The sequence below is a fragment of the Grammomys surdaster genome, unplaced genomic scaffold (genome assembly GCF_004785775.1).
Source record: "Grammomys surdaster isolate TR1022 unplaced genomic scaffold, NIH_TR_1.0 123433, whole genome shotgun sequence".
Taxonomy (NCBI): Eukaryota; Metazoa; Chordata; class Mammalia; order Rodentia; family Muridae; genus Grammomys; species Grammomys surdaster.
In genome coordinates, this window is record NW_021618683.1 from 29,361 (window position 1) to 40,101 (window position 10,741).

Sequence of the window (10,741 nt, forward strand, 5' to 3'; positions counted from 1 at the left end):
TATCATAGAAAAATAGCCCAGAACAGTTCATTCTTGAGTTCCAAGAGCACTCAGATGAGGAGAATAAAGGATCTTGAATCTTATCCACTTTAATAAGACTATTAGCCTTGTAAATGGAGTATTTGTTTAAGACAATATTGGAAATAGGGGAGAGGGGATAAGTATGAGGTAATAAGGGGAGTGAGTGTGACCAAAGTTCATAACATACGTGTACACAAATGTCATGATGGCCATTTTTTAAAACAATTATATACTAATAAAAAGGAAAAGAAACATATCTGCATTAATAGATCATCACATCCTTATTAGATCCTGGACACTGCTAGAAACATCCGAGGAGAGAGAACTACAGCTGAGAAAAATGTCTCCATAAAATCAAGAAGTAGGCAAGCCTGAAAGGCATTTTCTTAATGACTGATGGGATGGGCCTGGCCCACTGTGTGCAGTGCCACCCCTGCACCCGTGGCCTTGGTTTCTGTAAGAAAGCAAATGAGCACGCCATGGCAAGCAAGCAGCAATTGCTCTGTATCAACCCTCACCTGAAGATTCCTGCCGTGACTTCCTTCACTGAGAAAGTGACACTGAAGTGAGCAAAATAAACCCTGTCCTTCCCAAGGTGCTTTTGGTCAGTTTTCATCACAGCAATAGTAATCCTAACACATTTATTTAGTGTAGAAGCACCTCACAACTTCACATTTAGTGGCATAAAAACATTTACTTAGAAACGTTATTGTTAAGTGTTCATGCTTTTTTTTTTTTAATGTTTTGGTCATACTTTAAAATTAAACCCATGCAACCTAGGAGAACCATTCTACCACTCTGCTGTATCCCCAGCACTGTGTGTTTTGATACATTTTAAACAGGCCGACTTATAAACTATTTCTAAGCATAGAATCTGGTACACAGTGGGTAGTAGATGATATCTGAAGGAGGTCAAAATAGAACTTGAAAACTGGGTCTCTTTCAAGGACTAAAAAATTTCCTGACTTACAGATAATATAAATTCAAGTGATTCATCATTAAGTGTGCGTGTGTGCATCATTAAGTGTACTTTACACTGTATTATCTGAAGCATAACAAATATGTAATAGTAACTATGTGTATCAACAGAGTCTAGTTCTTACCATTTTCTTATGACGAATGCTAAAGGAAAGTCATGGGAAAAAATTACCATTATACACCCCTTTACAAACACTGAATGTGCAAGTTCCAAAAGTTTCCAATATCATTAGGGGGAAACATTAATGCAGACAATAGAGACCATACTAGTTCAGGCTTTTTACTTAACCAAACATAAAACTGTTCCTTCATAATTTCGAAACTAAATATGTTAATAAGAGAACTATACTATGAAACAGAATAGGAACAATTACAAGCATGACATAGTCACGCTGCAGTTTCTCTGATATGCCTCAAGTGTATACAGACTGATCTAAAGACCATGGAACAAAAGGTTCGAACCAGAAGACATTTTGAAATCTGATGTTTCATTTGAAGAAATAAGTATCCTATTAATGTTTAGACCATCTCGCCACCAAGGCCATGTTCTATGTACTGAGTAAATGCAATAAAATCACTTGTATCCAGCCAGTCGAATGCTCCATAATCCCACCCAATGCTCTACGGGGGCTGTGTTCACTTTAATTACTATTCTAGAAAAAAAATCTCAAACTACAAGCTGAAAAAAAGCATTTTGGAGTTGTATGGATTTAACAGCCTTTAAAACTCTGTAAGAATTAAATAAGTTAAAACATAAAGACCCAACTTATCAACACACTTGGAATAAAAGCTGTCTATTGACTTTGAGGTTAAAACTATTCATGATGGATCACTTAATTACTTTTGAAATGTCTAGCAAAACATAACACAAGATAAAGAAATGCCTTCCTGCTAAATGCTCAAGATAAAGAGAAACTTTATTAGTTCTGCTAAGCACAACTTGGAAGGTTCTGAGGTAACCAAGAAAATGGCACTATGATGACAACTGAGTTTTCCTTTGGCATTAAGAAGGGCATTACCAGCTCAATCCTGTTGTTTAAGGGATCTGAATTCCTTTTAAATCTTGTGTTTCTTGGGAGTAACAATACATGACCAACAGCTAACACATACTTTGTGTTAATGTGTGAAGATATTACCATCAAGTGGGTCATGTACTCATTTATTTCCTTACTGAGCAGGGTCTCCTGTAGGCCAGGATGGTTTTAAACTTGCGCTATCACTCCTGATCCTTTTGCCTTAGTCTCTCAGGACTTGGATTACAGGAGTGTGCCATCATGCCTTGAAAAGAGACTGTACATATCTTGATTTTATTACATGGTTTCTTGTTACTCTTGATACCATTCATATACTCAAAAAATAAATGTTGCTGGGCACACTGATATACGTCACAACCCCAGCACATAAGTGGCTAAGGCAGGAAGACTGCAAATTTAGAACAGCTGGGGTCTATAGAAAGACCCAGTCATGTGACAATAAAAATTGAAAAATAAATAGTTTATAAAGAATATACAAAATACATTATTTATCTCTATGTGGCAAAATTAGAGTATTTTTTTAATTTGTAGTTTTAAATTATAATTTATTCATTGATTATACAATGTATCTTTTGAAAGCAAAAGAAGGTAACTATAGAATGCTATGATGAGATCTTACCAATCATACAACAATCTTAATAATAAATAGCTGCTATGTAGTGAAACCATATGACTGTCCACAGAGATTCTTCAGACACCTAGATGGTTTCAAATCTGAGGCATACTGACTACACACTGATATAAACAATATGTACTTTCTAAGGTATTTTCAGACACATCTGAAAACTCCTCAGCCATGATTTGAAGCTTAAGGACACATAGGTTCTAAAAAGCTTTGCTTTTTATACATTATTTCCAACTACTCAATATTTAATTGTTGTATTGGTGACTTAATTTAAAAACATTAAAAAATATCTCTGATTGATGAGATGACTTAGCCAACTTTTCTATTTAATGCTTAAAATAAAGAAATTTGACAGCTTGTTCTACATAGCCAGGTTCCAAGACAATCAGGACTATATAGAGGGAAAAAAATACAAACAGTAAAGCAAAACAAACAAAACAAATTTGATAACTGAACAAAGCTAAAAAAAAAGTGTGATCCTAAAAAGGTAATTCTAATTTATAAAAAAAAAATCGAGAGAACACTTTTTTATATGTCACGCTAATATAGCTGAGCTCCTGTACAGGTGAACGGTTTGTACAACCATTCTAAAATATATGAAGTTATCAAGAAAGCACAGTAATAGAAAATATTCATATTGGAGTTATGAAGGCAGCACAGTAACAGAAAGCTATCATCAAACATGACGAGAAGACCTTAACCAAATCTTCAGTGGTTTAGAAACCAAACCATCCCTTTATAAGAAAGTCATAAATTTTGTTGCACCAAGAAGCTGGCCAGAATGTTCAAAAGTGATGATTAATAAAAATAGGTATCAATAGCAGCCTTTAAAGAAGCATGTTTTCATTAGAAGAAACATTTAATGTCTGAGGTAGTGCGACCTTTCTTCCTTTTCCAGTCTTATAGTGTCTCTTATGGCAAAATCCATATTTTCTTGGAACTCTTCATATGTATTGGTGACTGGTAGAGTTAAACAGTGTTTACATTTGTTTGCAACAAGAAAATCCACATGTAGACATTCAAGTGAAGGAGAGGGTTTAAATCCAGTAGGTGGAACAGAACTACAACCAGATGCAAAAATAAGAATGTCTTCCATTGTTGTTGCAGATTTACCATCCTCTATAGCTGCTAAGTAACTGTTCCGAAACCTCAAAGTTTGTACGTCTGGTAAGGCGTGAACTGTGAACAGGTCACTGAGAATTTTTGCAGAGGGAGTCTCAGGTTTATGACAGAGGATGTTATAAAATGCTTCTGGGTAAGTTTGAATTTTCTCTAAAACACCAAGCGTTTTCAGACCCTGTTTAAAACTCTCAAAAGGTGCTTTGACTCTCTTAATTATGTGGTAGAAAAGGATGTCTTTTATCAACATGTATTTATCATTTAATGTTGTCATGAGTCTTAAACATCCACTAAACTCTAGGTAGTTATAGTATTCGTTCATGACTGACTTTAAAATGTTTAAATCAGCTGCAGTATCGATCTTGCTTATAATCTGTGCCACATCAAGGTCTGAAATATCATCCAAAGTTGGGAGAGTATTTTCTGGCCCATAAGCAAGGCAGTTAAAGTTTCAGAAAAGAAACCAGGCAAAGGACCACCATGAACTAAAGAAATGGCAACCATTTTGCCAGCTTCATAGTAAAGATTCTCTTTCATAGCTTGAGAATTTAGAGATAAGTTCTTTGCCAAGGACCCTTCAAACACTGATGAATTCTCAAGATGGTGCATTAAGTTACTCAGAAATTCTTGCTTTGATCCAGGATGCTGGCTTCCAAACTCATCATTGCCATTAACATACACTACTTCAATGGAGTATGAAGGGTTAAACTTCTGGCTCTGGAACTGCTCTAAGGTGCTCCTCCACACATTGGCCTTGTTGATGTATAATGTCTTAGCTTTCTTTTTAATTTGGAATCCTGACTCTATCAATATTGTTGAAATCTCTCTCCTAAGTTTGCTGCCTTGCCTTTGTGTTAAACAGCACTTTTTTCTAGAAGGACACGCTGTGCTTGATATCTGAATTTCTTGCTTTAGTCTCAGTAGTTCTTTATGCTGGGCTACAGTTGACAGTCTGGGGAGCTTAGGTGATGACTCTTCCAACAAGCAGTTAGTAGAGTTGGCTAATGGGTGTTTGGGGGCCTTTTGGAAATCTGAAGCGTAGCTAATTCTTCTACAGTCCAAACACTCCCAATTTTGTTCCCAAGACTGCAGTGAGGAACAGGCTAAGTGTGTTCCACTAGAACCACAGCTCTGACATCGCTTTACTTCCCATTTGCTGTTAGGTTCATTGTAGTCGCGGCCTTTTTTGCAGTGACATCTGCAAACATCACAGCATTCCTGGCTCTGCAACAGCTCCTGATATGCGTTTTCTTCCAATTCCCAGGATGCATCTTTTTCAGGAATATAAAATCTCATTCTCAACATCTCTTTCTGAAAGATGTCGGTATTATTGCATAGTGTACATCTAAAGAAAAACACTCCTGCATTTATTGCTTGAACTTGTAAACAGTCTCTATGAAACCAAGCATTCTTACAACAGGGGCTTTGTAATATGTTATAAGTAGGAATAGGCTCGACAAATTCCAAACAGATGGTACATGGTAAAGAGCTACTGTGTTTATTAGATGTAATTGTTTGAACCGGTCAATGTGTCCAGCAAACTGACGCAAAATTCTCAGTGAACTGGAAAATACATTCTTTCTTGTAGGGCACATCTCACGCCCGGGTCGCGCGGGGGTGGCATTGGTGTGGGCGCAGGCCGGAGCCCATGTGCCCGCACACAGATGTCAGGGCGGTCTCAGGACGGCAGGCGTGCAGAGCCGACCGCGGAGAAAAAGGCTTCTCATCCCCGTCTTGCTTATATATTGGAAACGGAGGAGAAGGGCGGAGCCAGGGAAATCTTGAGGCAGAGATTTGTTCTCTCCGCCCCCTCTCTGGGCTCTGGGGAGTGTGGCCAAATTACAGTCCCACACTTTCTGAAGTCCACAAGGCAAGTGATAACTTCGTTTACACTGGGGCACAACATATCCGATTGAGGCACCAGTTTTCTTGCACACTGTACACTTCAGTTTGGAAGCTCTATTGACTTCCTGATGTCTTCTATGAGGAAACCATAAACTCCTTCTTCTTCTTTACCTCTCTGTCAAATTCCACTTGACATTAACAAACAGTAGTAGTGGACACTGAAATTCCATTTTTCGCACGTTTTCTTTTCTCTGTATATATTGGGACAGTCATCATTTTTTCGGCAGAAAACGCAAGCAAGACTTTGTGAATTATCAGGTTTATTTTCATTCATTTTGCAGGCACGGAGCAGAAGTCCCAGGATCGCTGCGTTACCACTCACGTGGACCGCAGCGCTGCCCTGAAGTTATAATTTCTTAAATGATATAAAATTTACTTTGATTTCAAATCTAAGGTATTCATTTTTACGACTTTCTTATTGTTATAAAAGTGAGATTAATATTGTTACTCTCATGGGCTTTGTGCCTATATAACACATTTAGGAATACAAGGCTTAGACCCAGTCCTTTTTTAACTTTTTTTTAAGTGATTTGAGATGGTTAGCCTACGAGTTAAGGGCCTATAGCAAATTCATGGCTCTGAGTTTATTGTTAGGGTGTTTTCTATATTTTATTTAGAAATACCTGAGTGGAGTTAACAGACAGCAGTCCAGATTGTCTTAGATGAATAGTTGGTTTTCAAAACATCAGAAGTTCACAGAATTTACATTACAAACATTTCTGTACTAATATTTTTTTAGGGACCTGTCTGCTCCTGACAGCTTCCCTGTCTTTGGATTCTAAGAAGAAATTGAGCATCTTTGAAGTTACTCCGGTTGTGGTGAGACAGCCACTAGGCAAGAATTGCCTCGTTTCATCTACAGACGAATTACTGCCCAGAAAAGGACACACTAGTGAAACAGTCAATTGATTATATCTGCCAATACAGAGTAATCAGCGCTTAATAATTCTGCATCACTAGGTCTGTCAGATGATCCTGGGCAAAAGCCTGAAGATCGGATGCTCCAACGTCTTGTAGTATAGGGACTGTCCAGGTGTATAGCGGTCTCTATAAATTAGCTAAGTTTTAGAAGATATACATTGTGCTTCCCATAATTTCAGTTAACTCAGTCATTCTGGATTTCTGATGGGGTTGAAGACTTATAGTCTCATAACCAATCCAGGCTATTTACTTTGAGAGAAAAGACTTCAGAGGATGGTTTTCAGCTGACATTCATTCTAAAGCCAAGAAAAAAGCCAGGTTCAGAAATAAGTCTTTTAGTTAGGAGAGATGACAGACGTTCTGGTTAGTCAACAAAATGATGGCCTGGGTATTAGGTCTATCTTGCACCTTACTCATACAAATTGGTATAGTTATGCTCTAATTGTATTTTGAGAAAAAAAGTTTTATTTTAGCAGGAAGGGTGATATGTAGGAGAAGCTAAGGTGGAAGGAGTAAGGAGAGGAAGAGAGGAAGAGGAGGAGTTAGAAAAGGAGGAGGAGAAGGAGAGGAGGAGAAAGAGAAAGAGGAACATGGAGGCAGATGTTCTCATGTCTCCTCCAGTCAAAGATAATTGGTATATCTAGGTTGGTTATTGGGTTACACTTCTGATTGTATGGGCATCTTGTTATTGAGCATTATCAAACTTATAAAGCCTTTAACATTTTTAAAAAGTTACTAATAAAAAAAATCAATTCTGTCAAAGTCTACAGCATATGATATTTTTTTCTTTTCTGAGCTTTTTATTGCAAAATTGATAGTAGCCTGTTATCTAGCAAATGCTTTTGTATTAAATTGAATATAATAAAGTCAAAAAAGAAAGAAACTGAGAAAATTCAAAAAATTATCAGATCCTACTACAAAAACTTATAGTCAACAAATCTGGAAAATCTAGTTTAAATAGACAATTTTCTAGACAGATACCAAACACCAAAGCTAAATCAGGATCAGATAAACCATCTAAACTGCCTCATAATACTAAAGAAATAGAAGCCGTCATTAAAAGTCTTACAACCCAAAAAAAAAAAAAAAAAAAAAAAAAAAAAAAGGCCAGGACGAGATGGATTTAGTGCAGAATTCTATCAGATCTTCCAAGAAGACCTAACACCAATTCTCTTCAAACTATTCCTCAAAATAGAAAAAGAAGGAACACTACCCAATTTATTCTATGAAGGCACAGTTATACTGATACCAAAACCACACAAAGACCCAACAAAGAAACAGAAATTAAGACCAATTCCTTTTATGAATATCGATGCAAATACTCAATAAAATTCTCACAAACTGAATCTAAGAACACATCAAAATGATCATTCACCACGATCAAGTAGGCTTCACCCAAGGAATGCAGGGATGGTTCAATATAAGGAAATCCATCAACATAATCCACTACATAAACAAAGGAAAAAAACACATGATCATTTCATTACATGATGAAAAAGCATTTAACAAAGTTCAGCATCCCTTCATGTTCAAAGTCTTGGAATAATCAGGAATTTGAGACCCATACCTAACATAGTAAAAGCAATAAACAGCAAACTAGTAGCCAACATCAAGCTAAATGGAGAGAAACTTGAAGCAATCCCACTAAGATCAGAGACTAGACAAGGCTGTCCACTCTCTCCCTATCTATTCAATATAGTACTTGAAATTCTAGCTAAAGTAATAGATATCAAAAGGTGGTCAAAGGGATTCAAATTGGAAAGGAAGAATTCAAAATATCATTATTTGCAGGTGATGTGATAGAATACTTAACTGACCCAAAAACTTCCACCAGAGAATTCCTAAACCTGATAAACAACTTCAGCAAAGTGGCTGAATATAAAATATATCAAACAAATCAGTAGACTTCCTATACTCAAATGATCTGAGAAAGAAATTAGGGAAACAACACCCTTCACAATAGTCACAAGCAATATAAAATATCTTGATGTGACTCTAACCAAACAAGTAAAATATCTGTATGACAGGAACTTCAAGTGACTAAAGAAAGAAATCAAAGAAGACTTCAAAAGATGGAAAGATCTTCCATGGTCATGGATTGGCAGGATGAACATAGTAAAAATCTTGTCAAAAGCAATCTACGGAGTAAATGCAATCCCCATCAAAATTCCAACTCATTCAACTTCATAGAGTTAGAAAGAGCAATTCTCAAACACATTTGGAATAACAAAAAAAAAAAAAAACAGGAAAGCAAATCAAAAGCTATTCTCAACAATAAAAGAACTTCTGGGATCACCATCCCTGACTTCAAGCTGTATTACAGAGCAATAGTGATAAAAACTGCAATTATTGGTACAGTAACAGACAGGATGATCAATGGATAGAATTAAAAGACCCAGAAATGAACCCACACACCTATAATCACTTGATCTTTGATAAAGGAGCTAAAATCATCCAGTGGAAAAAGTACAGTATTTTCAACAAATGGTGCTGATTCAACTGGAGGTCAGCACGTAGAAGAATGCAAATTGATCTATTCTTATCTCCCTGTACAAAGCTCAAGTCCAAGTGGATAAAGTACCTCCACATAAAAGCAGATACATTTTATCTGATAGAAGAGAAAGTGGTGAAAAGCCTGGAACACATAGGCACAGGGGAAATTTTCCTGAACAAAACACCAATGGCTTATGCTCTAAGATCAAGAATCCACAAATGGAACCTCATAAAATTACACAGCTTCTATAAAGCTAAGGATACTGTCAATAGGACAAAAGAGCCACCAACAGATTGAGAAAAGATCTTTACCAATCCTACATCCAAGATAGAGCTAATACCCAATATATACAAAGAACTCAAGAAGTTAGACTCCAGAAAACCAAATAACCTTATTTAAAAATGGGGAACAGAATTAAATAGAGAATTTTCAACTTAGAAAACTCCAATAGCTGAGAAGCAACTAAAGAAATGTTCAACATTTTTAGTCATCAGATAAATGCAAATCAAAGGTTCTTTCTATTGTCAAGTTAAAATTACTTTTGTTTATTCAACAGTATTTAATGTAGGTTGCACTGATTGTACACTTTCTAATTTGTGTTAGTGTGGTGAAATCCAGCATGTCAGTTACAGAGGTCTACCAACAAGCTTTGGTTTTATTGTCCTGAGTCTCACAGGACCTCAGTATTCTGAAAAAAGCTTGCAAGTACTGGAAGAAGCCAGTCAGGCTTTAAACAGAAGCAAGAGGGTAGTGGTCTTGTTTATTGCTGGTATAAAAGCTTTAATTACATTAATTGCTAGCACCACTGCTTCTACAATTGCTTTGACACAAGAAGTTAAGACAGCTAATTTGTTAATTATTTAGCAAAAAAAATATTACTAATGTGTTGAATATACAAGAAGATTTTAGATAAGCATGGATTGATGCTCTTTGCCCTATTCAAATTATTGGAAGGAGGTTCAGAGTTTAAGAGAAAGGAACCTTCTCTAGTGTCATGCCAAATACTACTGAATTTATGTTAGTTCTAAAATTTACAGTGATAGTCATTATAATTAGTAAAAAAGTTTAAAGACACTTGGGATGTATTTGACATAATTCTAACACCTCTGGATGTTTTAACGTTTCATGGTAAGACTATGAATTTAAAGAATGATGCTCTGCTGATCGTTGATACAGCAGATACTGCTGGTAAAATTACCCATGGCCTGAGGTCAGTATTTCCATTTTGGTCAGGCTTCTAGAATGGCATATATAGCTTGATTAAGCTAGCCCTTTTTGTCCTGGGAATACTTTCATTGTTATTCATCTTGTTAAAGCTTGTCTTTAACAACATCAACATGTTGGTAGCCAAAGCACATGGTTTGAACCTGAAAATGGACCCCTAGACAGAGTTATTAAATATACAGGCTGACAAGCCAAGGATGGGTAAGATTCTGCACAGAGCCTTACCAACCTAAGACAGAAGTGCATTGCTTTTGATAATGTATATTCCATGATGGGTAAGGAAGGCAATCTTGTCAGAATGACCTAAGACAGGCTCAATCTTGTTTATGAAATAAAAAAGGGGGAGAGGCAAAGAGCTTTGGGGGCTGATTGGCAAGAATCTGACATGGGCCAAGGACAAGGAAGTGGGCTTCTTGACAG

The 10,741-nt window shown here is 36.5% G+C and overlaps 1 pseudogene; it reads right to left on the reverse strand.

Moving 5' to 3' along the window:
- Window positions 1–3,517: 3,517 nt before the first annotated feature.
- On the reverse strand, window positions 3,518–5,956 carry LOC114636288 (annotated as a pseudogene).
- Window positions 5,957–10,741: the final 4,785 nt, after the last annotated feature.